Raw genomic sequence first — 25,435 nt, 5'->3', positions numbered from 1 at the left:
TAACCATGACTGGGCAGAGCTTAGCAGCGGCCTGGCAGGAGAGGTAAGGGCAGGGGGTGCTGGAGGTGAGTGTACGGGGAGTCCTCTAAGGGGAGGCAGAAAAAGATGTCACAAATTATCCCAAGACAAAATATGCAACCAACTTATATTCATTTAGCCAACAAATATGCATTGAATGCCTCCGATGCGCCAGTCATTGTTCTAGGCACGGGACAACCAGCAAACAGCTTTTGTGGAGCCGTGTGCCCACCTCTGCCTCACACTGAGGGGGACACCTGGAGGCAAGCAGAACAGGGTTCCTGGCCCTGGAGGGCTCACAGCACACTGAGAGAGATGCTTCCTCCTTGCATGAGATCTTCAGTGCCTTTAGCTTATTTATGTAGTGTCACTGAACCCACCCCACCCCAGTTCCATTATAAGAGCAATAAGGTTTATTTCAGAAATGTCCTGACTGCTAAACCTGTGGTCTCCATCCAGAATTGAGGAATGAGGCTTGGGGACCGAGACAAGTCCGGGGAGGAGAGGCGGAGCAGGTGCTGGAGCCTGCGGGGCCCTGGTCTGCTCTGTCCAGGAGCCTCTTGCCAGGTGGCCTGCCATTTTGGGACCGAGTTTGTAGCCACTGGGGTTAGGGGCAGAGAGTCAGGAGGCCTGAGCAGTCTTAACAGCACAGCCAACTGTGGGCAGCTGTGGGCAGCTGCAGCCTTGGCATGGTCTCTCACTCCACCCTTAGAGACTCAAAAACCTCCCCAAGGGAAGAGCCAGTTCAAGCCTTTGTCTCAAAGGACTCCACATCCTGGCTGTTACTTCTGGACCCCAGCCCTGCGAGTCTAGCCACCTCTCTTTCCTCTCCACAGGGGGATGCAGGCCCTTCAGGGCTTTCCTGGAAGAGGCCTGGAACATGCTAAGGAGGAGGGGGAAGGGCCCTGGGAGGGTGTCCTGGGGCCTCCTCCTTCCCTCTCAAGGTGCCTTCAGGGTGGTGGCCCCCTGCATGGTCTGGCCCAGGCCTATACCCCTCTGGCCCCTGGTGCTGGCCTGGTGGGAGGGATGGATGCTTGGGAATCAGACAAGCCTGGGTTTGAATCCTGGCTTTTTGACTGACTGCTGGGTGACGTGGGGCGGATAACTGAGCTTCTTTGGAGGACACGGGTAATGACAATCCTCGGCTCACGGAGGAGTTGTGCTGAAGGTTTGATGGAGCAATGGAGTCAAGCACTTAACCTCAGGCACAGAGTAAATGTGCAACAGCTGGTGCTGCGGTAAATGCGACTTCCTTCTCATGCTGGCCTCCAGGCCACACTCTATTGATGAGACCCCTGGGTCTCCCCTGCCCCAGCTGCTCTGGCTCCTGCACACCAGGCCAGTAAGGCTGCTGCTGCCACTTTGATACCTACTCCCACTAGAAGCACAGGAATCTATGGGGAAACACCTTGACAAACCCACCAGGTGCCTGGAGGTTTACTGGATGGCTTTAGGAAAGGGCCAATGAGGCCAAACAGAGCAACGAGGCACCAAAAGGAAGTGAGATGCAGGGGGTGGGTTTCAAGAGGGTCTGGAAGCTTCTGAGATGCTCTCAGACCTCACCTGAGGGCTGCCTGGTTTAGGGCTGACTCCAGAACCCCTGGGGGCCTCAGTGTCTCCCAGAACTTGGTTCTTAATATGAAACCTGGGCCAGGTGCGGTGGCTCACGTCTGTAACCTCACCACTTTGGGAGGCCGAGGTGGGCGGATCACGAGGTCAAGAGATTGAGGCCATCCTGGGCAACAGGGTGAATCCCCGTCTCTACTAAAAATACAAAAAAATTAGCCAGGTGTGATGGTGGGCTCCTGTAATCCCAGCTACTTGGGAGGCTGAGGCAGGAGAATCGCTTGAACCGGGGAGGCAGAGGTGGCAGTGAGCCGAGATCGCAGCATGGCACCACTCCAGCCTGGGCAAAAAGAGCAAAACTCTGTCTCCAAAAAAAAAAATATATATATATATATATATATATATATATATATTTATGAACCCTGGATGAGACCTGTGCCCCTCCCCTACCACCCTCAGGGCCATCCTGCAGGTCTCTGAGGGTCCTGCCACAGTCCTCGTCCTCCTGGATGAGGAACACCTTCTCTTTCCTGTACCAAGATGTCTCACCAGTCCCCTGGGTCACTGACATGGCAGATGTCTCTTGGTAGTCACTTTTCTTTTGGCTGCTGCAATGAACTGAATGCTTGTGTCCCCCTAAATTCCTATGTTGCACTCCTAACCTGTAAGGTGACGGCATTAGGAGAGAAGACATGTGGGAGGTGATCAGGTCATGAAGGGGAGAGACCTCAGGAACAAGATTAGCGTCCTTATAGAAGAGGCCCACAGAGATCCCTTGCCCCTTCCACATGCGAGGACACAGCTAGAAGGTGCCATTTATGAACCAGGAAGTGGGCCCTCACCAGACACAGGGTATGTCGGTGTCTTGCTCTTAGACTTCCCAGCCTCCAGGACTATGAGGAATAAATGTCTGTTGTTTATAATCCACCCAGTTTTTGGTGTCTTGTTATAGTAGCCCAAAAGATCTAAGACACCTTCCCAGCCTCTGAAGCCCTCCTGTTTTGTTTGGGAAGTGTCTCGCTGATGAGTTTTGGTGGGAGTCAGAGGCTACCTCCATTACAAACACTAACAACTCCAGTTGCCTGCCTTCCAGCCTCCCTTACCTCCAGCATGAGACATAGGACCCACGCTCAGCAAATCAGATGTAATTGCCCCAGACTGGTGCAAAGAAACAGGGGCAGTGGAGAATCTTTTCTGGGGTGGGCAGGAACAGTGTGGCAGCAACAGGCAGCTTGCGGCCAGGCTAGAGCGTCAGGCCAGGGACCAGGCGTGGCAGTGGCTGCTGGGCAAACTGGGCTGTCCCCATCCTGGCTCAGTGGTGACAGCACAGCCGTCCCCATCACTCTAGTTCTGTGGCATGAGCGTGGCCATGTTTCTCCCTCAGCTCCCCTTACTCTTGTTTATTTTCCAAACCAAGTACTCCAGCTTTCCTAGACATTTCCTCGAAATTCCTGGAAATATGTCAATACATTCATCTTCTGATTATATCTTCCAGAGGAGATTCCTGTGGCTAGCAATTAAGAACCTTGATTGAGGCCAGGCGTGATGGATCACACCTGTAATCCCAGTTACTCAGGAGGCTGAGGCAGGAAAATTGCTTGAACCCAGGAGGTGGAGGTTGCAGTCAGCCGAGATTGTACCATTGCACTCTAGCCCGGGTGAAAGAGCAAGACTCTGTCTCAAAAACAAACAAACAAACAAAATTAAAAAACCACTTTGATCCACACACCCCTTCCCTCTTGGGAATGTTTCTCTTGCTTTGGGCCTTGGAAGACACACCCTCATCTCTGCCCTGTTCCAGTTGGTTAATTGGTTTGTCTGAGGTACCCTTATTAGTCCTCCTTAGGGTTGGTCCCATCTTCCTAGGAAAGCAGCCTTCCTCCTGTTCTGAGTTAGCAAGTGGACTTAGTCCGCTGTGGCCAGTCAGTCCCCTCTCCTCTCCAGTGGCTGAGCCGACTGGGGACCTGGGCAACAGGCTCTACCTACCCGCCTCAGAGATTCTCTAACAGCTGGTCTCAGATCTCCCATGAGGACCTGAGTTCAAGCAAAACACTCTGGTTTGGTTTGGGGAATCTGTTTATTTATGGGAAGATGTCCAAGATATTTTATGGGAAAAAAAAAAAAACAAGGTTTCAACTATTATGTACTTTACAACCCGGTCAAGGAACACATGTGCAAATTTGCATGTGAACATGTAAGGAAGTGAAAATCCTGTTCGTTCAACAGTTAGACCTAGAATACCTCTGAGAGAGGACATGTCATAGACGGTGCACGCCAGCTGTTGACGAGGACACCCAGAGGAACTGGCCGGAAAGAGACCATGAGAGAGAGAGAGATGGAGTCAATTGTTTCGTGCATTCCCTGCACTGGCATATGAGGTGGTAATGAAGAGTAGGAAAGGAGGGGAGGTCACAGAAGGGAAAACAGGGAATATATGAGAAGGTGAAAGCCCCCTGCAAATCGTAGCCAATAAGAAATGCCCAGTGGTAACGGTTGTGGAGCTTTTCAACACAAGGATGGCAATGAAGCTGACTGCAATGCTGGTAGTGTGAGGTGCTTTTAAAAACCGCCTCATATTACCATATTGACTCATGTAATTCTCATGATCAACCATGGCATCAAAGACACAATGGAAGAGGAAGAGGCACTTCAGAATGGTGAGTACATTATCCAGCAAGCGGTGGAATGGGATTTTTTTTTAACCAGTACTTTGGGAGGCCGAGATGGGTGGATCACTTGAGGTCAGGAGTTCAAGACCAGCCTGCCCAACATGGTAAAACCTCCTCCTCTATTAAAAATACAAAAGTTGGCTGGGCTTGGTGGTGTGTGCCTGTAATCTCTGCTGCTCGGGAGGCTAAGGCAGGAGAATCGCTTGAACTCGGGAGGTGGAGATTTCAGTGAGCCGAGATCATGCCACTGCATTCCAGCCTGAGTGACAGAGTGAGACTCTGTCTCAAAAAAAAAAAAAAAAGAAAAGAAAAGAAAAAGAAAAAAGATGTATTTTAGGCTGGGTGTGGTGGTTCACACCTATAATCCCAGCACTTTGGGAGGCTGAGACAGGTGGATTGCTTGAGCCTAGGAGTTCGAGACCAGCCTGGGCAACATGGCAAAATCCTGTCTCTACAAAAAATACAAAAATTAGCCAAGTGTGGTGGTGCAAACCTGTGACCCAAGCTACTCGAGAGGCTGAGGTGGGAGGATTGCTTGAGCCCAGGAGGTTGAGGCTGGGGTGAATTGAGATCATGCCACAGCACTCAAGCCTGGGCAACAGAAAGATACCCTGTCTCAAAAAAAAAAAAAAAAAAGAAAAAGAAAAAATATCCCACCATTTTAGTATTACTTTTATAACATAAAATTTACCATCTAAACTATTTATAGGTGTTCAATTCAGTGGCATTAATTACCTTTACAATGTTGTGCAACCACCACCACCACTATTTCTGAAAATTTTTTCATCACCCCAAACAGAAAACTCTATCCATTAAACAATTGTGAAAACTGCTGCTATGAATGTGGGTGTACACATATCTGTTCTAGTCCTTGCTCTCAATTCTTCTGAGCATATATCCAGAAGTGGAATTGCTGGGTCACACGGTAATTCTATATTTAAATTTTGGAGGAACCACCAAACTGTTTTTTATAGTAGCGACACCGTTTCACATTCCCACTGGTGACACCCAGGGTTCCAATTTCTTCACAGTCTCTCCAACACCTGTTGTTTTCTGTTATTTTTTTGTTTTGTTTTATTTTGTTTTTAACAATAGTCATCCTGAGAGTAGTATTTTTAAAATCAGAAATAGGCCGGGCGCGGTGGCTCAAGCCTGTAATCCCAGCACTTTGGGAGGCCGAGACGGGCGGATCATGAGGTCAGGAGATTGAGACCATCCTGGCTAACACGGTGAAACCCCGTCTCTACTAAAAAATACAAAAAACTAGCCGGGCGAGGTGGCGGGCGCCTGTAGTCCCAGCTACTCGGGAGGCTGAGGCAGGAGAATGGCGTGAACCCGGGAGGCCGAGCTTGCAGTGAGCTGAGATCCGGCCACTGCACTCCAGCCCCGGCAACAGAGTGAGACTCCGTCTCAAAAAAAAAAAATAATAATAAAATAAAATAAAATCAGAAATGAGTAAGAAAAGAAATATTCCCCAGAGCTTCTCCAGGCTACAGTCTATGCCACCAGGAAAGACTGAATCATTGGCACCCATAGGACAGCATGGGCTGGGAGGTCCCTGTGGGCACCAGGGAGGGAGGTGTGTTTAAACTCCAGCCCAGCCCACATCAGCTTACCCAACAGTCCCCCAGAGTCAGCACAATGTCAGGCCACAATCTCCCTGGTCACCACTGGCTCCTCAGGTGACTTGGAAGTAGAGGACTCCTCTGTGGGTCTGGATTAGTGCCGCAAAGGCAGGCTGACCAGCACTGGTGTGGGCCAGACTGAGATGCCAGCCACACTCCTATGCCCATCCCCAAGTTCAAAGGTCAGAAGTCCTCTGAGAACGTCCAGGGTCACTACCCCTGAGGTCTCTGGTGTACTACGTGGCCCTGATTAGGGCAAAGGGAAGCAATCTGAGGGCCACTCTCTTCCTGTACATACAGGGCCTTGCTGTTCTTGAGGGATTGTCCCGGCAGGATCAAAAGCAGCTCCTGCATGGGGACGCCATGTCCTCCTGCTGTTATCATAGCACACCCTGTGCTCCCAGGAGGAGGCCATGGCATGTCCTGGGGACAGAAACAACACGCTTACAGTTATCTGGGCACTCCCTTGTCTCCCATCTGAAAGAGTGCAGGGTGGAGTCATGGCTATCTTGCTGTGATGACAAGCAGCTGACAATGCAGGGACACAATAGAAACCCCCGAATGGCCTGTGTCTGAGGAGTGAGGGTTTGGTGAGCTGCTGGTTCTGAGACAATGGATTAGTGATATGGGGACAAAAGACCTAGGACCTGGAATCATAAGATCACAGGACATTAGGGTTGGAGGGAACAACCTTGTCTCTCAGCCCTAATTTCTTTGATAACATGTAACAAGTGATCGTAACTCTAGGCTAACAGCTCTCGAGCTCAGGCAGGCCATTTATTTGTTCATCATTGTATTTGCAGGGTGTAGTAGCTAGCCCTCACGATGGTGGCTGATGTGTGATGAATAGGCTATTGTCATGGTATTTCACTTCCAATTCTAGGTCATAAAGCACATTGCGGCACCTACCTTGATTTCTCTTGGATCACTCATTCTGAGGGAAGATAGCTGCCATGTTGTGAGGACACGCAAGCAGCCCTGTGGAGAGGTCAACACAGGGAGGAACTGAAGCCCCTTCCCAACAGCTAGCACCAACTTGCCAGCCATGTAAAGTGACCCACCTTGGAAACAGATCCTCCAGCCTCAGCCAGGCCTTCAGATGCAACCTCATGACAGACCCTGAACCAGAAACACACAACCAAGCTGCTGACCCACTGACGTTGTGAGAGATCATAAATGTTTAGTGTTGTTCTAAGACACTGTTTTAGGGTGCTTTGTTGTACAACAATAGCTTACTGAAAATACAGAGAGCCTAGCACAGTGCCTGCACATGGTCATCACTCAATTGTATTGAACACTCCCACTGACAGCTAACTGTATCATCTCTCAAAAGAATTCATTCCATCTTTGGGCAACTCTGTTAAAGATTATTAGAATTAAATTGGATCTTTCTCAATACAGCTTCCACATTTTGGTCTTATTTTTACTGCTCTTTTCAAAAATCATTAAACTGGAATTTTCTTAACATAGCTTCTACACTTCAATCTTACTTCTACTTCTCTTTCAAACCATAGAATAATTATTCCTTTATACATGCATTCTACGTACAGGAAATCTTCCCACAGACTCATTCATGGAATCCCAAACTGTATGGAGAAAATTGAGCCAGAGATGTGTTATACTTCACAGCTGCCTTGGGTTGAAGAATCTTGGTTGGTTTCTGAGAGGGCAGAAGTCTTGTCTATATTTATTCTTGAATAGTCAGTGCCTAGCATGATGACTAGAACTAAGTAGGTGCTCAATAAATATTTGTTGACTGAATGAATTTAGCAGATCTTTTTGTCTTGCTGAGTTGTATGATGTGTGTATATATCTTTTCCAGATAATGCTGATTGTTTTTCAAGGTGATTGTACCACTTTATCTCTTCCAATCAAAGGACCTTCCTGGATGGAGCCTCTCATTTTCTTTTTCTTTTTTTTTTTTTTGAGACGAAGTTTTTGCTCTTGTTGCCCAGGCTGGAGCGCAATGGCGGGATCTCAGCTCACTGCAACCTCCATCTCCTGGGTTCAAGCAATTCTCCTGCCTCAGCCTGCTGAGTAGGTGGGATTACAGGCGACTGCCACCATGTCTGGCTAATTTTTGTATATTTAGTAGAGATGGGGTTTCACCATGTGGACTAGGCTAGTCTTGAACTTCTGACCTCAGGTGATCCACTCGCCTCGGCCTCCCAAATTGCTGGGATTACAGGTGTGAGTCACTGGGCCTGGCCTGGATCCTCTCATTTTCTTATCTTTGTTCTTCAATCTCTACATGCTCTCCCTTTCTGAACTATTTCTTTACTCTCTATTTAGTTTTTATTTCTGCTATCTTTTTTTAATTTCTAAGAGTTTTTATTATTGTTATTCTGTGAATGTCTTTTGTACTATCCTGTTCTTGCTTGATCAATTTAATCTTTTCATTCTCTGATGTTATTAATGGCATTTTTCAATGTTCTTCTTTCTGTATATTCTCAGTTTTCTCTAACTTCCTTTTTCAATATTTGTTTGTTTTGGATCTCTATCTTTCATGTTAGAATCTCTCCCCAAATGACTGGTAATCTTTGGTTGCTTAAATTTAAGAGTGGGAGATTTGGGCCGGGCGTGGTGGCTCACACCTGTAATCCCAGCACCTGGGAGGCTGAGGCCGGCGGATCACGAGGTCAGGAGATCGAGACCATCCTGGCTAACACGGTGAAACCCCTTCTCTAGTAAATATTTAAAAAATTAGCCGGGCTTGGTGGCGGGCGCCTATAGTCCCAGCTACTCAGGAGGCTGAGGCAGGAGAATGGCGTGAACCTGGGAGGCGGAGCTTGCAGTGAGCCGAAATGGCGCCACTGAACTCCAGCCTGGGTGACAGAGTGAGACTCTGTCTCAAAAAAAAAAAAAAAAAAAAAAAAGAGTGGGAGATTTTAAAGGTGATTTGAAGCTCCAATACATGGGTAGTACTTATTGACTATGACTGTCACTGTAGGGTGATCCACTGAGATGTTTAGCTGGGGAACCCCCAATGTGAAAATTTTGGGGTCTTACCTCTTGAGCTGGTCATAGTCCCCTAAAAAATGTCTTTCATTCTTCTGCCTGGAGGGTAAAGGCCCAGATAGCAGTGTCCCTGGGGCCAAGTGGAAGAAGCAGGAGGGGGATTCAACATGTCAGAGGGCATACTTTGATTTAATCCTGTTGCTAGTACAGGTCCCCTGCCCTCAACTCTGCCTGACGTTCAAGAGAATAAACTTCCAATCTTTCACTAAGGTGAGACAGGGAAGCTAAATCTCTAGCTGCTCCTTAAATGGTTTCAACCAATCTTGCATGTTTTACGACAGCCTCCTCCATCACCTCTACTTTCAGTAGAAACTGGCGCCCCAGTTCAGGACAGTCATATATGGCTGTGCGAGCTGTGCACTGCATCATTCTGAGGCCACCTCTCTCACAGGGTAGACATGACAGATCTGTATATTTACCATGTCAAATTTCTGGCAGACGGCTGTAGAGTGTCTTGAGAAAGGGGAGGCTGTTTCTACTGCACACGTGGGGCGGCGTGGCCTAGCAGCGATCCTAGTATCATCTCTCCGCCTTTTGAGAATCCAGCAGGGTAAGTCAGGCTGGAACTCATCTTTTCTCACTGCCAGTTCATGTCCAGCATTCCCAAGGCCTGCTACATCAGTTACAACTGATCCGTTTGCTTTCTAACATCCAAAATTGTGCTGTGCTCTTTTCTTCCTCTCCCCAATCCCGTCTCCATGGATCTACATTTTCATCCTTTTTTTTTTTTTTTTTTTTTTTGAGACAGGGTCTCACTCTGTCGCCCAGGCTGGAGTTCAGTGGCATAATCAGGGCTCATTGCAGCCTCTACCTCCCAGGCTCAAGTGATCCTCATACCTCAGCCCTCTGAGCAGCTGGAACTACAGGTCTGCCATATCTGGCTGATTTTTTGTATTTTTTCAGTAGAGACTTGCCCAGGCTAGTCTCAAACTCCTGGACTCAAGCGATCTGCCCACCTTGGCCTCCCAAAGTGCTGGGATTACAGGCGTGAGTCATAGTGCCTGGCTACATCTTTTCCCAAAAATTTCTTCATTATCAAGTCAGGAGGATTTCAGGAAAAAAAAGTGAAATAGATGCATGCATTCAATCTTCAATGTTTGTCTGGAAGTCTATACAAGTAACATCGACAGAAGATTGCTGAAAGCTTTATGTTACATTCATTCCTTTGGAGTCTAAGTCATTGTTGGTTCCAACCTCCCCGGGAAGTCTTCAGTGTTATGGCAAAAGGTTTGTGAATAGGAATGTACTTGGCCAGAAAATGTTCTTCCCTCTAAAAATGTATCTTAAGGCCGGGCGAGGTGGCTCACGCCTGTAATCCCAGCACTTTGGGAGACCTAGGCAGGCGATGGCCTGAGGTCAGGAGTTGGTGACCAGCCTGGCCAACACGGTGAAATTCTGTCTCTACTAAAAATACAAAAATTAGCCGGGCTTGGTGGCTTGTGCCTGTATCCCAGCTACTTAAGGGGCTGAGGTAGGAAAATTGCTTGAGGTGGGAGGTGGAGGTTGCAGTGAGCCAAGATTGTGCCACTGCACTCTTGCCTGGGTGACAGAGTGAGACTCTGTCTCAAAAATAAATAAATACATACATAAATAATATGAAAAAAATTATCTTTTTTTTTTTTTTTTTTTTTTTTGAGACGGAGTCTCGCTCTGTCGCCGGGGCTGGAGTGCAGTGGCCGGATCTCAGCTCACTGCAAGCTCCACCTCCCGGGTTTACGCCATTCTCCTGCCTCAGCCTCCCGAGTAGCTGGGACTACAGGTGCCCGCCACCTCGCCCGGCTAGTTTTTTGTATTTTTTTAGTAGAGACGGAGTTTCACTGGGTTAGCCAGGATGGTCTCGATCTCCTGACCTCGTGATCCGCCCGCCTCGGCCTCCCAAAATACTGGGATTACAGGCTTGAGCCACCGCGCCCGGCCGAAAAAAATTATCTTAAGAAAATAATTATGGGATGCATGCTTTAGCTATGTGGATGTTCGTCGCGGTGTTGTTTGTAATAAAAAACTAAAAACAAGCTGGACACAGTGGCTCATGCCTATAATTCCAGGACTTTGGGAGGCTGCGGTGGGCGGGTCACTTGAGGTCAGTAGTTCGAGAGCCTGGCAAACATGGCAAAACCCCGTCTCGCGCATGACAGTCTCTACTAAAAATACAAGAATTAGCCAGGCATGGTGGTTCACGCCTGTAGTCCCAGCTACTCAGGAAGCTGAATCAGGAGAATGGCTTGAACCTCAGGAGGTGAAGGTTGCAGTGAGCCCAGATTGCACCACTGCACTCCAGCCTTGGCGATGGACCGAGACTGCATTTCAAGAAAAAATAAAAAATAAAAATAAGAAAGAAAGAAAGAAAGAAAGAAAGAAGAAAGAAAGAAAGAAAGAAGAAAGAAAGAAAGAAAGATGTGTGATTGACTGAATCCCTCTCTTCACAGGTTTTCAGGAAACCCGAAACCAATGGTGAAGATCAACTCTGGCAACCTTGTCATCTCCTAGTGCTTCGATTGTGCTCTTCATCAGGTCATGATTTTCTGTGATTATTTCTATTTCCCCATCCTGTGGTCCTCTCTGCAACCCCCTCTCTTTTATCACCATTTCAATTTTCATTTTCTTTTCTTTCTTTTTTTTTTTTTTTTTGAGACGGAGTCTCGCTCTATCGCCCGGGCTGGAGTGCAGTGGCCGGATCTCAGCTCACTGCAAGCTCCGCCTCCCGGGTTGACGCCATTCTCCTGCCTCAGCCTCCTGAGTAGCTGGGACTACAGGCGCCCGCCACCTCGCCCGGCTAGTTTTTTGTATTTTTTAGTAGAGACGGGGTTTCACCGTGTTAGCCAGGAGGGTCTCGATCTCCTGACCTCGTGATCCGCCCGTCTCGGCCTCCCAAAGTGCTGGGATTACAGGCTTGAGCCACCGCGCCCGGCCTCAATTTTCATTTTCAGTAGCCTCAAATCTTTGGTGATGAAGAGGGGTACATATAAACAAAACCCAAACAAATAAATAATGAAAATCTTTATCTGGGGTTGGCACACCATCACTATGTTGACTCAAGAATGTGTTCGGTACATTTTGTGGCACTCGAGTCCACGTCACTGGTCCCAACCCAGCTGTTGCACCACCGGCAGGCATTTTTGACACAAACATCTAGCAGTGGGGCATTTCTCAGACCTGATGGATCATACTCTGCATAGGGTAAACAGGTCGTAGTGGCAAGCCTGAGGACCCAAGGACGTGCTGTCCTGGCTATCACTCACAGCTGCTTCTGCCTAGGCAGAAGACAGTAGAAGAGGGAAACTGAGGGGGGTATGTTTGTGGTGGGACAAGGCACGGTGGGACAGGAAGGAGAGGTGATGACTTGGCCGCTGTGCCTGGGCTTGGCTGTTCTTTCTCTGGCTGGTCCTGAGCTACTGTTCTTATACCCAGATCAGTTAACATATGGACCTGGTCCCCCTATATTCCATCAGGGCCTCTTTCTCCCAAATCCTAAACCCCCTGGGGTGAGGGGACGGGCACCTGGCTTTTTACCTAGGGTGGTGTTTTCTCCCAGTAGTGAGTGTTGGGGCTCTTTGTGGTATGAGTCTGGTCTTAGGAGCAAAGTCCTCTCTTTGCTCCCAAGCAGAAGACAGTGTACTGAGCATGGACTTTGGAGTCAGACAGACCTGGAATTGGCCCAGGGCAAGACCTTGGGCAAGAATCTCTCTGAACTCCAGTTTCTCTGTAAATAAAATGAGGATAACAATTCCAACCTTAGAGTATTGACTTCAGCGTTACAGATAAAAAAGGTAAACACTGGGCGCAAGGTAGGTCCATAGAGAGCTCATTGTCATTAAATCTTTTCAAACCCAGTTGGGCCAGATTCTGGAAGGCAGAGAGCCTTGTAGGGGTGCCCAGGCTGCTTCCCACCCCCACGCGCTAGCCACACTGAACCCTGCATCATTTCCCCAACCCACTAGATGAGGGTTTGTGTCTTATTCTCTCCAAGATGTGGCAGGGTGCCTGACACACAATATGTGTCCCACCTCTCTGAGTCCCAGCCAGGTTGGCCTCAATGCCAATTGCTGCCTTCATCAGCTTTAGAGGTGTGTGATGCATCACTGCTCTCTCTTCTGAACCCGCCATGCCTCACACCTCTGTCAGCCCTGGTCATAGCCCAAAACATAAGGCTCTCTAGCAAGGTCACTGCCTCCTACCCCACTCATCCTTCTGCACTGTTCTTTGCTTATTCTCTCTATCCAACATCCCGAGAACTATTCCCTCCCAGTTTTCCCACTGCCTCTGGAACACACTCCTCTGCATCTTCAGCCTTCCTAGGCGCCTCCTTCCACTTCCTGTCCTCAACTGGGCTTGGCCTTGGCTCAGGCTGCCCTGCTCCCTGGCTTCCCCTCGGTCCTCCTGCGTGGAGGCTGCTGACTGTCAGGCAGGGATGCTGTTCTTTCCATATCAAGTTTGCTGACTGTTGTTCTTATTATTTTTGTTTTCTGTGATTCTAACAATTTTAAGGAAATGGTATTAAAATCTCCCACCAAATTTGTCAAGTTCTCTTTGGACTCAGTGACTTTTTGCTTTATATATTTTGAGACTATGTTGTCAGGTTCAGAATTGTTTTATCTTCCCAGTGAATTTATTCGTCTTCTTCTTTTTCTTTTTTTAGGCAGAGTCTTGCTCTGTCACCCAGGCTGGAGTGCAGTGGTGCGATCTCAGCTCACTGCAACCTCTGCCTCCCCAGTTCAAGCGATCTTCCTGCCTCAGCCTCCTTAGTAGCTGGGACTACAGGCATGCACCACCACACTCTGATAATTTTTGTATTTTTAGTAGAGACAGGGTTTCACCATGTTGGTCAGGCTGGTCTCAAACTCCTGACCTTGTGATCCGCCCCCCTCGGCCTCCCAAAGTGCTGGGATTACAGGTGCGAGCCACCACGCCCGGCCAAATTTTTTCTTTTATGATTAAATAATGATCTGCTTTATCCCTATCAATCCTCTCTATCCCTATCTATCCCAATCTGATCTATCCCTAGTAAAGCAAATAAGCTTTGCTTATTTGTTCTGATGTTACATTGCATACCTGCTTTCTTTTGATTACTATTTGTCTGGTCTGGTATGTCTTTTTAAATTCCTTCCCTGGCTCCACTTTTTAACCTTTCTCTGACATTATATTTTGGGTATGCCTCTTATAAATTGCAAATAAGTAGAGTTTTTATAAAATCCAATCCGAAAACAACAACAATAGTAAACTAATGTAGCACCTACTGTGTCAAGCATGTTTGTGTGCTTTTTAACCTAGACTAATAAAGCACTATTTCCCACAGGTCCCATGAGGTAAGTATTATCATTATTTGCCTTTTACAGAGTTTGAGGCTGGGTGCAATGGCTCATGCCTGTAATCTCAGCACTTTGGGAGGCCAAGGTGGGAGGATCGCTTGAGCTCAGGAGTCTGAGACCAGCCTGGGCAATATAGTGAGACCCAATGTCTACAAAACATTAAAAAATTAGTTTGGCAGGGTGGCACATGTCTGTGTTCCCAGGTACTCAGGAGATGAGGTGAGAGGATCGTGTGGGCCCGGGAGGTGGAGGCCGCAGTGAGTTGTGACTGGTGATTGCACCACTGCACCCAGCCTGAGTGACAGAGTGAGACTCTGTCTCAAAAAAAAAACAGAGATAGATAGATAGATAAATAAATAAATAAATAATAAATAAATTGAAGCACAGAGAAGTTAAATAACTTGCCAAAGGTCACAGAACTAATAAGTGGCAGGACTTTGACCCAGCAGACTAGCCCCAGAGACAATGTTTTGCGGGCTCATTTAATCCATTTAATTTGATAGTGATTACTGTTTTATTATGCCATATTATTTTGTATTTTCATTTTACTATGATATTTCTTTGCTTCTTGTATCTTCCTGCTTGCTTTTCTGTTGGTTTTGTGTTCCTTTAAAGACTAATTTCTTTTTCTTTTTTTCGAGATGGAGTCTCGCTCTGCCGCCCAGGCTGGAGTGTGGTGACACAATCTTGGCTCACTGCAAGCTCTGCTTGCAGTTCTCCTGCAATGGCCAGGTTCACACCATTCTCCTGCCTCGGCCTCCCGAGTAGCTGGGACTACAGGTGGCCGCTACCATGCCCGGCTAATTTTTTGTATTTTTAGTAGAGACGGAGTTTCACCTGTGTTAGCCAGGATGGTCTCGATCTCCTGACCTCATGATACACCCGCCTCGGCCTCCCAAAATACTGGGATTACAGGCGTGAGCCACTAGTGCCCGGCCTAAAAACTAATTTCATACCTTTTTAAAAATTCAGTTAAAAAGTTCAAACTGCACATAAAGAGTCAAACAGAGTCAGGTGCGGTGGCTCATGTCTGTAACCCCAGCACTTTGGGAGGTCGAGACGGGGATCACTTGAGGCCAGGGGTTTGAGAGCAGCCTGGGCAACATAGCAAGGCTCCATCTCTCCAAAAAAATTGTTTTTTTAAAAAAGAATCAAACAGATCTACAAGTTAGTTTAAAAAAGCAGCAGTATCTCAACCCCATCTCTATTTTTCACTCTGCAAAAACAACTCCTTTAAACTCTTTTTTTTTTTTTTTGAGACAGTCTTACTCTGTCACCCAGGCTGAAGTGCAGTGGCGCCATCTTAGCTCACTGAAACCTCTGCCTTTCGCGTTCAAGCGATTCTTCTGCCTCAGCCTCCCATGTAGCTGGGATTACAGGCATGTGCAACCACAACCATGTCCAGCTAATCTTTGTATTTTTGTATTTTTTTTTTTTTTTTTTTTGAGATGGAGTCTTGCTCTGTCACCCAGGTTGGAGTGCAGTGGCAGGATCTCGGCGTGCTGCAACCTCCGCCTCCCAGGTTCAAGCACTTATCCTGCCTCAGCCTCCCAAGTAGCTGGAATTACAGGTATCCGCCACCACACCCAGCTAATGTTTTGTATTTTTAGTATTTTGTAATTTTTGTGTTTTATAGTTCACTATGTTGGCCAGACTGGTCTCGAACTCTTGACCTCAGGCAATCCACCCGCCTCAGCCTCCCAGAGTGTTGGGATAACAGGCGTGAGCCACTGTGCCTGGCCTGATTTTTGTATTTTAAGCAGAGACAGGGTTTTACCATGTTGGCCAGGCTGGTCTCGAACTCCTGAGCTCAGGTGATCCACTCGCCTCGGCCTCCCAAAGTGCTGGGATTACAGGTGTGAGCCCCCCACCCAGCTGACATTGCCTCTTTAGAAAGAAGTGCAGTTCATCTTCACTGATTAGGGAGTTTTTCGTCGTAGACTAACATCAGCTGAAATCTATAAAAGAAATAGGAGAATTAGAGCATCCTCATTCTGCAACTCTTCCAATGTAATAATTAATTCAGGCAAAGATTTTGAATGTATGCCATGTTCATCAGGTTGCCAAGGTATTTTAAGATGCCAAGGGATCCCAATTCTGTTACTTGCTCATTACAAAGGGAAATAACCTATTTTTCCAACCAAGAGGTCTGCTAGTGACCACCTCACAAAGTGAAAAAACTAAGGATTGCTAATAGTGGGACAAGTAGCCACTGTGGACCTCCTGATATGACGTCATGTGAACGTCTCACTTCACCTTTAAGTATTTTTGGCCAGGTGAGGTGGCACATGCTTGATATCCCAGCACTTTGGGAGGCTGAGGCAGGGGGATCACTTGAGGCCAGGATTTCAAGACCAGCCTGAGCAACATATCAAGATCCCCATCTCTACAAAAAATTAAAAAGTTAGCCAGGTGTGGTGGTGCATGCCTGTAGCCCCAGCTACTCAGGGGGCTGAGGTGGGAGGATCACTTGAGCCCAGGAGTTTGAGGCTGCAGTGAGCTATGATCACACCACTGTACTCCAGCTGGGTGACAGGGCAAGACCCTGTCTCAAAAAACTAAAAAAAAAAAAAAAAAAACAAAACCCCAAAACCCCACAGCAAATTAGAAGAAAGCTGCGTAAATTAGAACATGCTGACGTGAAATCCTGAGTCCATGGGTCAATTTAGGAGGGACCATCTGGAACGCAGGGAACCCCCAAAAGTCAGTTTCTTTAGGCCTATTTCCATGGGCCAGCAAAATTTCTCAGGGACAACGTTGTTCCATTTTCAATAACGGGAAAGATGGTGAATTGAGGAGTCTTTAAAAAAAAATTTATTTTTGAGATGGGGTCTCATTCTGTCACCCAGGCTAGAGGGCAGTGGCACGATCACGGCTCACTGCAGTCTCTAACTCGTGGTCTCAAGCAATCCTTCTGCCTCAGCCTCCTGAGTAGCTAGGACCACAGGTGCCATCATACCTGGCTAAATTTTGTATCTTTTGCAGAGACAGGGTCTCGCTACATTGCCCAGGCTGGTCTCGAACTCCTGGACTCAAGCAATCCTCCTGCCTTGACTTCTCAAAGTGTTGGGATTACAGGCGTGAGCCACTGCGCCCAGCCTCAAAATTTAATGTATAAAGTTTTCCTTAATTTTTCTTAGCACAAAAACTCTCACCCCCAACAATACCTAGTTTTCTCCAAGCCAGAGTCCCACTCTTTTACCCTTTTCAGAGAGAATAAGCATCTGGCTTTCTGCTGCCTTGGGGGTACCCAGTCAAGTAGAGTTGAAGAGAGCAGCTGCTTCTCAAACAGACTCTCAACCAACTGCCATATTTCTAGTCCCATTGCCACCCACTCTTTCAGAAGAATGCTGACGCTAATGTCAGAGCATTTGGAGAGTGTAGTAGTGAAAATCAGGGGCTTTCTTGGCTTTCTCCACTGCTGATTCAAAATTCATCTCAGGTGTGCCCGTCACCACTGTTTGACCATCTGGAAGCTTTCCAGCTTCCAAAATGTTGTTATTTTTGTCTCCTTTTCTATTTTCCCTGTGGGTTTATGCATTTTGTAAAAAGTGCACTTCAATGCCGTGTTATTGAGATTTCAGAGAACAGCAGAGGATAATGCATACAATCAATCCACCGTCCTTTACTAGAAGTCAATCGGATGCTCTTTAGTGTCTTTTCCCCATCTACTAGTTTAAAAGTTATCCATTCTTTCTATTCGTTTTATGGGTTATCCTTAAAATTTTAATATTCTTGTCTGATCTAACAAAGTCTAAAGTAATCAATATCCCTATCTTTCTCCTGAATAATGCAAAGGGTGCTGAATGCTTTACCCTTGATCTCTCCTTTCCCATTTCCAGGTTGCTTCCGTCTGATATTTTAGTTCCTCATTACTTTTAATACCTCCTCCAAAGTAGTCCCTTCATCAATAGATGTTTTTGAGCCCTCCCTACCAGGTGATAAGCACTGGTCGAGGCGCTGGGAATACAGTAGGAAATGAGATAAACTTGGCCAGGTGTGGGACGGCTCACGCCTGTAATCCCAGCACTTTGGAGGCCAAGGTGGGCAGATTGCTTGAGCCCAGGAGTTCAAGACCAGCCTGGGAAACATAGCAAGATCCCATCTCTACAAAAAAAATACAAAAATTAGCTGGGCATTGTGGTGTTTGCCTGTGGTCCTAGCTACTCGGGAGGCTGAGGTGGGAGGATCACCTGAGCCCAGGGTGGTCGAGGCTGCGGTGATTGTACCACTCCACTCCATCCTGGGCGACAGTGAGACCCTGTCTTGAAACAAAACAAAACAAAACAAAACAAAAAACAACCCTACAAACTAAACTATGTATAAATACATTTTTGTTAGGTAGAACTATATGAAATTGCCACTATTTGACCAACTTTTAGTGAAAACTAATCTCATAAGTGTGTGTGTGTATTTTCACTAATGTTTTCTGGATTTACCTAAACATTTGCTAATTTCATTGCTCCCCATGTCTCCTTCTATCCCATTCCTTTTTTCTGGGCTCTGTTTCCTTTTCAGATTTTTAGTAGTTCTTTTCAGTGAGGATCTGTGAGTGGTAAACTCTCTTTCTCTGAAATTAACTTCTTCCCCTCAAATAATAGTTCACCTGAGTGTAAGTCTTGATTGGCCATTAATTTCCATTCAGTCTTTGGAAGGTACATTGATGATAAATCAGTTGCCAGTTTAATCATGATTCATGTGTAGATTATTAGTTTTTCTCTTTGGTTGATTTTAAGATATCCATTGCCTTCAGTGTTCTGCAGATTCACTGTGATGTGTCCTCATTTGGCTGTGTGTTAATTTTTCCTACCAAGACTCAGGATGCTTCCTGCACCTGAGGATTCAGGTCACTCTTTCTTCAATTTTTGAAATTTCTCAGCCATCATCTTTTGAATATCGTCTCTTCCACAGTCCCTGTGTTCCCTTCGCGGAAATCCTACAGGCATATATTGGACCTCCCATTCTGTCCTCCACGTCTCTTACCATCTATTCATACCCTCCTTTTTATATTCAATTTTTCTGAGACAGAGTTTTGCTCTGTGGCCCAGGCTGGAGTGCAATTGCATGATCTTGGCTCACTGCAACCTCCGCCTCCCAGGTTCAAGTGATTCTCCTGCCTCAGTCTCCCAAGTAGCTGGGATGACAGGCATGCACCACGACGCCCTGCTAATTTTTGTATTTTTAGTAGAGATGGGGTTTCACCATGTTGGCCAGGCTGGTCTGAAACTCCTGACTTCAGGTGATCCACCCGCCTAGGCCTCCCAAAGTGCTGGGATTACAGGCATGAGCCACCATGCATGGCCAATATCCTCCTTTTTATTTCTCTGATTCTTTCTGTGTGATTTTCTCAGATCTACCTTCTAGTTTACTAATTCCCTCTCCAACTGTAGCTAAATGTGTTTTATATTATAATGACTATACTTTTTTAACTTCTAGATGTTCTATTTAATTCTTTTTCTTTTTGACAAATAGAACTTCTTTCAAAACAAACAAAAGGCCAGGCATGGTGGTTCATGCCTGTAATCCCAGTGCTTTGGGAGGCTGAGGCAGGAGGATTGCTTGAGCCCAGGAGTCCAAGACCAGGCTGGGCAACATAGAGATCCTTTCTCTACCAAAAAAAAAAAAAAAAAAAAAAATCAGCTGGGTGTTGTGGGACCACTCCTGTAGTCCCAGAAACCGCAGATTCTTGCGAGGTAGGGGCTGGAGGATTGTTTGAGCCTGGGAGGTTAAGGCTGCAGTGAACTGTGATCATGCCACTGCACTCCAGCCTGGGTGACAAAGCCAGACCCTGTCTCAAAAGCAAATAAACAAACAAACAAAGAAACGAACAAAAAAAAATGCTTACACAGGTGACTACTTTCTTGCTGGGATAGTTTTAACACTGCGTTAAGCATAAACACCTTTCTTTCTGAAATGTATTTGAGATGTATATTGATTTAAAAAAAACCCACACCTCCATTAAGGCCTAGTGATAGCAGTAGAAACAATGTGAGTGGGTCCACAATCATATAGATGTCTTTGGTGTGTTCTGAGATGGAGTTCAGGAACACCAAGTAAAGACTGCTACCTCACAGTTTGCATCTGAGTTCTTAGAAGACAAGACGGAAGGAGAACAATTTGTAACAAGATTTACTTGGCCTGGGTGTGGTGGCTCACGCCTGTAATCCCAGTACTTTGGGAGACTGAGGTGGGTGGATCACCTCAGGTCAGGAGTTTGAGACCAGCCTGGCCAACATGGAAAAAACCCCATCTCTACTAAAAATACAAAAATTAGCCAGGCATGGTGGCATACACCTGTAATCTCAGCTACTCAGGAGGCTGAGGCAGGAGAATCACTTGAACCCAGTGGGTGGAGGTTGCAGTGAGCTGAGATCGTGCCACCGCACTCCATCCTGGGTGACAAAGTGAGACTCTGCCTTAAAAGAAAAAAAAAAAAAAGACTTACTGTTCAGAAGGAGAAATCACTAATGTTTTAAAGAACATGTCACAAGAGAAAGACTCTAGAAGATCTCACTTGGTGCATATCAAGTGTCTGTTTGAGACTCATATACTTGCTTAATCCAGGTGTTTACGGCAAAGCTGCCGCTGCTGAGCAGGAAGGAGTAAGGTACCCGCTAACCTTTACCAGTCTACATTTTAAAATCCTCCTTACTCCACATCCAGATTGAGTCAGCAATTCTTGGACAGTAAAAAACAAAAACACAAAACAAAGTAGAGGGGCAACTCTCTTGAAAATGCAGCTGTCTGCAAACACCGTGATACGAAACGACAGTCAAAGAAAGAGCAGCACAAACAAGTTCACGTGGAAGGAATCTGTTCAAAGTCTTTGGATTTAAGAACAAGTTCCCTAAAAGCTCTTACTCACAGAAGAAATTAGATAATAAATAGGATGGAATTCTTTAAGCTTTCATTTTGTTTTGGGTAACTCTGTTGCCCAGGCTGGAGTGCAGTGGCGTGATCACGGCTCACTGCAGCCTCAACCTCCCAGGTTCTGGTGGTCCTTCCACCTCAGCCTCCTGAGTGGCTGGGACTACAAGCATGTGCCACCATACTAGGCTAATTTTTGTAATTTATTTTAGTTTTCTCTTTTTTTGTTTTTGTTTTTGTTTGTTTGTTTGTAGAGACGGGGTTTTGCCATGTTGCCCAGGCTGGTCTCAAATTCCTGAGCTCAAGTGATCCTCCCACCTCAGCCTTCCAAAGAGCTGGGATTACAGGCATGAGCTACTGCACCTGGCCAAGAATTTTTAAAAAATCACTATCTGGCAACTCTCAGGATAATATTTGACTCAGGCAAAGATCATCAATGAATGCTAAAACCATTGGGTGAAAAATTGTTGCAGAATGGGTTGCTCACACGGCTTCAAAGTACTGCTCTACAAATTACTTATCAATAATTTGAAAAACCAGGCCAGGCACAGTGGCTCACGCCTGTAATCCCAGCACTTTGGGAGGCTGAGGCGGGCGGATCACAAGGTCAGGAGATCAAGACCATCCTGGCTAACACAGTGAAACCCCGTCTCTACTAAAAATACAAAAAAAATTAGCCAGGCAAGGTGGCGGGCGCCTGTAGTCCCAGCTACTCAGGAGGCTGAGGCAGGAGAATGGCGTGAACCCAGGAGGCGGAGCTTGCAGTGAGCGGACATCATGTCATTGCACTCCAGCCTGGGCGACAGAGCGAGACTCCGTCTCAATTTAAAAAAACTTAAAAAACCAAACTGTACTAACCATGGAGAAATCTGATTGTTATCACTTTAACTGAGTGACCAAACTTAGCATCACCAAATAGAGTGCAACCTAACAGTTCATGCCTCCAGCTAGGATGCAGTAATAAGGGCCAGATATCACCGAGTAAGTATTTTTGCCAAAAATGTGTAACCTTAATCTAATCATGAGAAAATAATCACTCAAATCCAGAATGTGGGACATTTTACAAGATATCCTCATTGCACTCTTCCAAAAAAAAAAAAAAAAATCAATGTCATGAAAACAAATGGTAGGGTTGGGAAAACTGTTCTAAATTTAAGAACTAAAGAGGGATAACAACCAGATGAGATGTGTTAGAGCTTGAATTTAAAGAGACAGAAAAACAACTATAAAAGCATTTTGGGGAAAATTGGAATATGTAGCATATGTTAGATGACATTAAGGAATTATGTTAATTTTCAAAGGTATGATAATTTTTTTTTTTTTTGTAAAAGAGTCCTCATTTTTCACAAGGTATGTCGAAGTATTTAGGGTGAAGTGTTATGTTGGCTATAATTATTTCAAATGGTTTCATACACAAAGCACATACCACATACACATATACATATACCTCCGACCAATCCAAACCATGTTCAACACTGAAACTATAAGATGCCACCAAACAGGGAAGCATGAATGTGTCTTGCGTCTACCCATTGTATCAATCTAGGTTCAGCAGAAAAACAAAAGCCACTCCATGTATTTCAAGTACGAAAGGCTTTAAAGCAAAAAATTAAAGGTTTATCCAACTCTTGGAGGGGCTGGAGGAGTGACCATCTTGGTTTCCAGTTCAGAAGGAGTGACTCTCAAATGCTCATTGGTAAGTGGCTACAAATGGGAAGCTCACCTTATTATGCCTGCAATATCAATGCATGCGATTCCTAGGAAGGTCATCCAGAAGCGCTTTAAACTCCAAACCTGTCCATGCTCCTGTCTGCAACTGGCATTGAAACATAATGGCCTCTCCTCCTCCGTCTCACACTGGCTGACTCTAACCTAAGCTCATAGAGAGAAGGGATTCTAGAAAATGTATTCATAGTTCCAACTGTTCCCTCTGCATCTCTTAAAAGACCTTAGAAAGGGCAGTGATAATGCTCACTTGCAAGAAGACAATCTAACGCAGTTGTATTTTACAGCACAGGCTCTTTAAGTTTGGGTTATCAGCAAAAAACCATTAGAGTATGAGAAATTTCTTTTTAAATTGTGGTAAAATATATGTAATATAAAAATTACCATTGTAGCTATTGTACATTGTAGCTAAGTATACAGTCCAGTAGCATTAAGTACATTTACACTGTTGTGTACCACTATCTAGCTCCAAAAATCTTTGATCTTCCCAAACAGAAACTTGTACCCATTAACCAATACCTTCTCCTTCCTCATTTCTCCTAGAAACCAGAATTATACTTTGTGTCTCTATAAATTTGACTACTCTGGGTACTTCATATAAGTGGAATCACAGTATGTGTCCTTCTGTGACTGGCTTCTTTCAGTTAGAATCATGACATAGGGATATTAGAGCCTCCAGACAGAAGGAACTTAGGACCCTGGACAGCTTTGTGGAGCAGTGCTTCCATACCAGTGTGAAGTTTTGTACGGGAGAAAATATACATTTTTTAACTTCTGTAAGCCACTGTTATTTTGGGTCTCTCAGAGCAGCCATATATAATTTAACTAATATATTTTCTTTCTGTGATTCTTCTTTATTTTGATTATACTTCTACTTCTTTGCCCCTCTTTTAGGTGGGAGGTGCTGCTCCAAGCACTAACTCAGAATATAGACCCTCTCCCTCTTGCAATGGTGCCAGCTTGGAGTTCTTTGCTTCCACTGTAGGTGAAGGAAGGAAAAAGTATGGAGAACTCACATCCACTCTTCATTATCCTCAAACAGAAGTAACCCATTTTCTTCTGTTCACAGCCCATTGGCCAGAACTAACTATATGACCCCAATCTAATTGCAAAGGAGTCTGGGAAGTACAGCACAGTACATGGATCTTTGGAGAACATTACTTTTCTCCGCCAAAGGTTTCTTTTTTGTTGTTGTTTTTGAAACAGAGTCTTGCTCTGTCACCCAGGGTGGAGTCCAGTGGCCCAATCTTATCTCACTGCAACCTCTCCCTCCCAGGTTCAAGCACTCCTCCAGCCTCGGCCTCCCGAGTAGCTAGGATTACAGGCGTGTGCCATCACATCTGGCTATTTTTTTTTTTTTTCTGTATTTTTAGTAGAGACAGGGTTTTACCATGTTGGCCAGGCTGGTCTCAAACTCCCGGCTTCAAGTGATCCACCTGCCTGGGTGTCCCAAAGTGTTGGGATTACAGCAGTGAGCCACTGCATCTGGCCAATACTGACGTTTTCTGACCTCAGTGTTTTTCTTTTCTCCTGGCATGCACTTTCCCTAGAGATTTCATCTACTCCCAAGTCTTCCACTGCCCCTATCTGCCAATGACTCCCAAAACTCCGTCTCCGGCCGAGACTTCTCTCCTGGGCTTGAGATATCTGTATCCAACTGCCAGAACATCTCCAGTGGACAGCCTTTGGGCACAAGGTAACACAAGCCTGTGGGTATAAGTGATCACCTGAAGTCACTTTCAGTGGCTCTCCACTCCCATATTTTTTCATCCCCTGGAAATGTACCCTTCCCAAATACTCTGAGTCTCTCTTCTCCTTTGATGACTGTAGTTTTGTGATTGGATGGTAGTTCCCGTTGCTTTTTTCCTTTCAAATGAATTTTCTCTTAGGAGGCTTCTTAGCCATTATGCAAACAGACCTCAACTGGGCTTGCCCTATGCCTGTCTGAAACCCAGCTTAGGTTCAAGTTAGGACTCCTGTTAATCTGAGCTCTCACTTCCTGTCCCAACCTGCTTTTCCTTAGGAGGCTCCTGCTGTTGGTGAAAGAAAAAATCATCCCCCTAATTGCTCAGAAACCTGGGAATCATTGGGATTTTTTCCTCTCCTTCACCTTCCTCATCCAATCAGTCACCAAGTGCTATCAACTCTGCTGCCTTAGTAGCCCTTAATATATACTTACCTATCAACCGCCACTACCATGCCATACTTCAGGTCTTCATTTCTCACTCGAATTACCAAAATAGCCCTAAATAGTTCCTCTGCCTTCTGTCTGGCCACCCTCCTGAGTGATCTCTCCATCATGTACCTTACAGTGACTGCTTGCACAAGGCCCTTCATGACTTGGTCATAGTCTGCTCTCTTGAACCACCAGAGCCAAGCACCTGGGTTCTGATCCTGGTTGCAGCTCTTACTGTGTGATGATGGACAGACCACTTGATCTCTTCAAACCTCAGTTCCTAAATTAAATGAATGATTGAATTCACTCAACTTTGTATATATTAGGCACTGTGCAAAACATACTAGTGGATATAGAGATGAATTAGAAAAGCCCCTGCACTCAAAGAGCTCTCAGAGTCATCAACAAATTATTGTGCGGTGAGACAGTAAGTGCTATAATTCAGGAATATACAGTGTTGTGTGA

This window comes from Trachypithecus francoisi, unplaced genomic scaffold (genome assembly GCF_009764315.1).
Source record: "Trachypithecus francoisi isolate TF-2019V2 unplaced genomic scaffold, Tfra_2.0 Lachesis_group8, whole genome shotgun sequence".
Taxonomy (NCBI): domain Eukaryota; kingdom Metazoa; phylum Chordata; class Mammalia; order Primates; family Cercopithecidae; genus Trachypithecus; species Trachypithecus francoisi.
Note: the sequence above shows the minus strand (reverse complement) of the source record.